The sequence below is a fragment of the Nasonia vitripennis genome (genome assembly GCF_009193385.2).
Source record: "Nasonia vitripennis strain AsymCx chromosome 5 unlocalized genomic scaffold, Nvit_psr_1.1 chr5_random0002, whole genome shotgun sequence".
In the NCBI taxonomy this organism is placed as follows: domain Eukaryota; kingdom Metazoa; phylum Arthropoda; class Insecta; order Hymenoptera; family Pteromalidae; genus Nasonia; species Nasonia vitripennis.
In genome coordinates this window covers 1,942,048-1,948,047 of record NW_022279652.1, presented here as the reverse complement: position 1 = coordinate 1,948,047, position 6,000 = coordinate 1,942,048, and positions in this window count along the sequence as shown.

The window sequence follows — 6,000 nt, the reverse complement described above, 5'->3', positions numbered from 1 at the left end:
TTGTGACATCATGGCCTCCATCTTGCACATCAGCGCCCTCATCGTCGCGGTATTCTCAGCTATCGACTGACTTAGCAAGTCATTCTGAGCTATCGAATTTTGCGCTGATACCCCGTGACTCTGGGCGTATTGTGCGCTGCAACGCTCGTCTTCACCGTGCCGTCGGTTGAGCGGTCGATTGCTCGTTGTTGCAGCGCTTTTTCTGGGATCTAGCGTCTAATCCGCTAGTCACTGCCGCTGCCCCCATGACTGCGCGTGGTGCAGTGACCTTCACACTGCGGAACTTTCCGTTTTTCCAGACGTATTCGCCTTTGCCTTCGCTTGCCTTTGTCGGCGTTGTCCTTGTCGTCGTTGTCGTGGTTACTGTCGTGACCAGATTCCCTGTAGGCACCTCTGTTGTGACTATTCTATTCTGGTCTCGACCTTGCGCCTCCTGCGCCGTTAACCTGGCTTGGTCTTCCGGCGTCGACACTGGCGCTTGTGCCTGTTCACTCTCCTCAGTGACTGGCATTTCTGCGAACGCATCTCGCATTGTCATCGCGTTTAGCAGTTGTAGATTAGGCCCTGTCGGTTGGCCTAATCCTTTCGCCGGTTGACTGTAGTTCATCTCGATCGCTGGCGTCACCACGACTTCGTTGGTCTTGATCTCTTGTTGTAACATCTTCAGAGGGTGCGGCTGTTCGGCGATAGCCCTCGAGCTGACAATTCCAACTAGGACATTTACGTAAAAACTGATACGGTGACTAATTTCTAAATTGTTTAACAAATATCCGTACAAAAATTCAGATATCTAGTTTTAATATAACACAAATGGAATAGTAATACTGGGACTTGGACATCAGCTACCAGGGGTAAGATATAAAATTTTGATGTTACTTAATTAAAAATAACGGAATAAAAATGTAATCCTTTATTAATAAATATTTTCAAATTAATGTTTAGTTAAATGTTTAATGCCTTTATTAATAAATAATTTCTATTTTATATTGAATGATATATTTTCTTGCACTAAATTATAACCTAAATTTTTTAATTCATATTGCTTGGCGGGTGGCCTATCACCACTACACAGCGCGTCCTGAGGTTGCGGATAGAGGAACAGCCCCTGAGAAAGAGGTTAGCTGCGAATAAATTGAATAAGCAGCCGCGGACAGCCGATAGGAACAGGCGTGGGTGTGATGAGCCCACACTGTCGAACGCATTCATCTAGAAACACTACGCAAGCACCACAACAACAAAAAACACTTCACATTATCTCTTATCTCTCAATCTATCTCTTTCATCACACATTACAAAAATGGGTAAAAATCCTGCTGCCGAGGAGGATGCGGGAGCGATGACAACTGCCCCGAAAGGGGATGTGTAGAATGATTCGTCACCTGGTCTTACGCGGTAACGATGCCAGCGAAGGCGCGCTGCCTTGCAGGGGGGCGTTAGAATGCGAGAATGAAACCGTACTGTGTCTGACGACGAATTGACACTGTCCTCGTCAAAGTCGGAAAGCTCTCATACTTAGTTCTAGAGAGGTATGGGGGTTATTACCTCTAGAACGGTGGACTCACCTGCAATCGGAACAGGATCCGAAGCGCGCGGGTTTAACATAACATCATGGGTCAAAAACATCAAATCCGAACCAAAAGGGACTTAAGGGTCGGAACTTGGAACGTTCGCAGTCTATACAGAGCAGGTGCATTTAAAGAACTCCTAAAGGAAGCTGATAGGTACAATCTAGATTTGGTAGCAATACAGGAATCGCGGTGGCCAGATGGCGGAGTACTAGCATCGGGTAACTTCACGTACCTGTATGGGGCCGGGAGTGGGGGATCTCTAGGCACCGGATTTCTCGTAAGCAAAAGCATCATACATTCGGTTAAAAGTTTCAAATCCGTCAATGATAGGCTCTCGTACATCATTATCGAAGGTGAATGGTATAGATATGTATTTATTAATGTACACTGTCCTACGGAGGACAAAGAAGAAGAAGCTAAGGATCTCTATTACGAAACTTTAGAGCAGGTAATCGACCAGTTCGCGTCTTACGACACAAGAATAGTATTAGGCGATTTCAATGCTAAAATAGGTAGGGAGGAAATGTTTAGGCCTACTATAGGTAAGGAAAGCCTGCACGAAGCCAGCAATGATAACGGTATTAGGGTCATAAATTTCGCGGCGGCAAAAGATCTTATAATCAAAACTACGTGTTTTAAGCACAAGAACATACACAAGGGAACGTGGACATCGCCGGACGGAGCTAGACAGAACCAAATTGATCATTTCCTCATTGAAAAAAGACAAATTAAGAGCTAGACTAGTAGCGAATCAAAATAGTAAGCGAGCAAGCAAGGTAGAAAGCTTCGATATTGAGAAACTACGAGATAGAACAGAGCGAATTAGGTACCAGATAGAAATTAATAACAGGTTTAAGGCACTTGAAGAAGCAAACACATCGCCGGAGGGGAATGACGAACCGAATAGGGGACATCGAAAAAACGGTAAAAGAGGCCGCGAACAAAGTACTGGGTAAAAAGAAAAAGCCAAAGAGCAAACCATGGTTTGACGAAGAGTGCGAACTCTGGTTTGAAAGGCGCAAAAAGGCTAAATTAGATAGCTTACAAAATAGAAGCGATAGGACCGTAGAAGAGTATTCTAACGTAAGGAAACAGACGAGCGCGATCTACAGAAATAAGAAGCGGGAGTATCAAAAGAATCTTATTAGGAGAATAGAAACTAACAGTAAGGAAAATAACCCCCACGAAATGTACAGAGGGATTAACGCCATCAGAAACGGTTTTAGGAGTAGAGCGCAATTTATGAAGGACGAAAACGGAGACCTCGTAACAAATGACAACGAATTACTGTCGCTGTGGAAAAATTATTTCGTTAAATTATTAAACGTGCACGAAAATAGCGAAGAATTAGGGGACGAAATTCCCACTGCTGAACCCCACGTGGAGGAACCGAGCTACCAAGAAGTAGAGGCCGCGATTAAAAAAGTAAAAAACAACAAAGCCGCGGGAAATGACTCCATACCAGCTGAGTTACTCAAATATGGGGGCGTCGAGCTCACTTTCAAAATCTATAAACTAGTATGTGCCATCTGGAAAAATGAAACAATACCCGAAAATTGGAAGGAATCTATCATTATACCGATTTTTAAAAAGGGGGATAAGACAGACTGCAATAACTATAGGGGTATTTCACTTTTAGCAACGTGCTACAAAGTTCTGTCAAACGTAATACAAGCTAGACTCACTCCATTCGCGGAAGATATAGTAGGAGATTATCAGTGCGGATTTCGGCGCAACAGATCGACGAGCGATCAAATGTTTACCATAAGACAGTTGTTAGAGAAAAAGTGGGAATTTTGCGAAACCATACACCAACTATTTATAGATTTTAAAAAAGCGTACGACTCTAAGCGAAGCAAAATGTATCAAATTCTAGTACTTCTCGGTTTACCGAAAAAACTCGTGAGATTAATTCAAGTATGTCTGAACGGAAGCACGGGAAAGGTCCGAGTAGGCGGTAATGTATAAGAACCCTTCATGATACGCGATGGTTTAAAACAAGGGGATGGGCTCTCTACGGTGCTGTTCAACTTAACGTTAGAGTATGCCGTTAGAAAAATGCAGGTTAGCCAGATGGGCGCTACGCTTAATGGAACAACGCAGATACTAGGCTACGCAGATAATTTGGATATACTGGGGGATTGTAGGGAAACGGTAGCAAGAAACGCGGAAATCCTCATAAAAGCGGTGGAGTATACAGGGTTAGAAGTGAGTGAATCAAAAACAAAGTACATGATTGTGGATAAGCTAGGCATCTGCAGAGGGGAGGAAGATCTCAGAGTTGGGAATTTTACTTTTGAAAAGGTTAGCGAATTCAGGTATCTGGGTACGACCATAAATGATAGAAACGAGATTAATGTCGAAATAAATAAGAGACTCCATTCGGGTAATGCTTGCTTCGACGCCGTGAGTAATTTACTTAAGTCGAGGCTGTTGTCTAAAAACGTTAAAATAAGAATATACAGGACAATAATACTGCCGGTGGTTCTGTACGGGTGCGAAACGTGGGCTCTCACTAGGCAGGCGGACAACCGTTTTAGGGTATATGAAAATAAAGTCTTGCGAAAAATATATGGGCCGAAGAAAGATGAGGAAACCGGGGAATGGAGGAGACTACACAATGATGAGTTACACAATCTGTACGCGTCACCAAATATTAACAGAATAATAAAATCGCGCAGATTGGGATGGGCAGGGCACGTAGCGAGAATGGGAGACGACCGTACGGCAGCGCGTGTCATGAAGGGCAGGCCGATGGTAACGCGACCTCTAGGTAGATCTAGACGTAGATGGGAGGACAACGTAAAAGCGGATTTAGTAGAAATAGGACGGGTGGGTGTCGATCGGAGAGGTGCATCTTGGGTGGGGTTGACACAAGATAGGGCAGCGTGGAAGGCTTGCGTAGATGAGGCGATGAACTTACGAGTTCCAAATGCCATGTAAAAAAAAAAAAAAAAAATTGCTTGGCGGGTTGTTACCGAGTTTTCCACGGGTTAACGTCACACCAGGTCACGGGGAAACTGGCAAAATTGGTTCAAATAAATTCGCGTAATTTTTCAAATTCGGGTATTAATCGACACCAACTCCTCAAGATTTCTACCAGGAAATGATTAACCAGTATTAATATTTTTTATATTGTAATAGTTGATTAGCCATACCTCTTAACAAAAATACTGTTTTTCTCTGCAAAAACTGTAGCCTTATAGTGTGTTATTGTGTTTATAGTATCACAACTCTATATCAAATGCAAATGTAGAGGTAACTATAGAGTTAAATGAAAAATAATAGTTTTAAAACATGTGACGGTAGGACTTTCCCCCGGATACTGGGTAATCAGTCAGATCCAGGATTCGGATAGGGGAAAGGAATAACAATGAGTCTGTTATTATGTATTTTACTAATAATATTTCTGTATATATCGTATAAAATAAATAAATAGTTTTGGGGTCAGATGTTAAATCCCGTCTGAAACAGAAATCGAGTATGCGAATAGTTAAGAATATTTCGTCTTTACAATCAGAATTGTTTAACTAGCCTAGTTAACAATATATAATTGAGGCTACACCATTACAGTACAATAATGATTCTACGATCACGGCATCGGTGTATCGGTTCGGTTTCGTTATTAAAGGTCGGTGACGGATTTTGAGGTTAGGAATTCATTGGGGTACGGCGGAGTCGTGTGCGCACGGCTACATCGACCCGACTGCGTCGTGTAATAACGGTAATGCCTTTATGTCAATATGTAACTGCGTAATGCCCTGTGTGCGCACAGTTGCAATCGGAATAGTTTTACGGTGTTTTGTGGTTATTCCTCGGACTCGTAGAGTCGTGAGCGCACGGCTCTATGGATCCACGTCGCTCGTCTCGTTCTTCCCTTTGCCCTATGTGCACACAGTGACAAAGGGAGTCGTGAGATGTCGGAGATTAGAGGTTAACCTTAAATTCACCAGGATGTGAGCGCACGATCTAGAGAATCTTTAGCAAGAATATAGCTACTTTCTCAACCCCGTGTGCTCACAGTGGCAGAGGGAGCAGAAATGTATCAGGACGTAGGCTAGAGAGTTTTGGCGACGCTGAGTATCGTCTACGTGTGCTCACGTAGACGAGACTCGGTGTCGTTCGGATGTTCCGGGTCGTCTCGTGTGCTCACGACGACAATCCGGAGTTTCGGGTTTCGGTGTGGCTAACTCGGTGAGGTCACGAGACGATTTCGTCGGCCTGGATCTATCTTTTGCTATCCCTGCAGTATCGTGTACTCACGATACTGCCTGGAGTGGAGCTCGAGTAGAACTGCTCGTTGCGCCGCGCGGTAAGCCTTATAGAGGCGCGCGGCGCGTATGTGTATAGATGTGTTTGCAGCGCTCCGTTTGCGCCGCTCCCGCTGCCTGGCGCGTCGCGGCTGAGTCGCTCGCCGGCTGCCGCAGTCCAA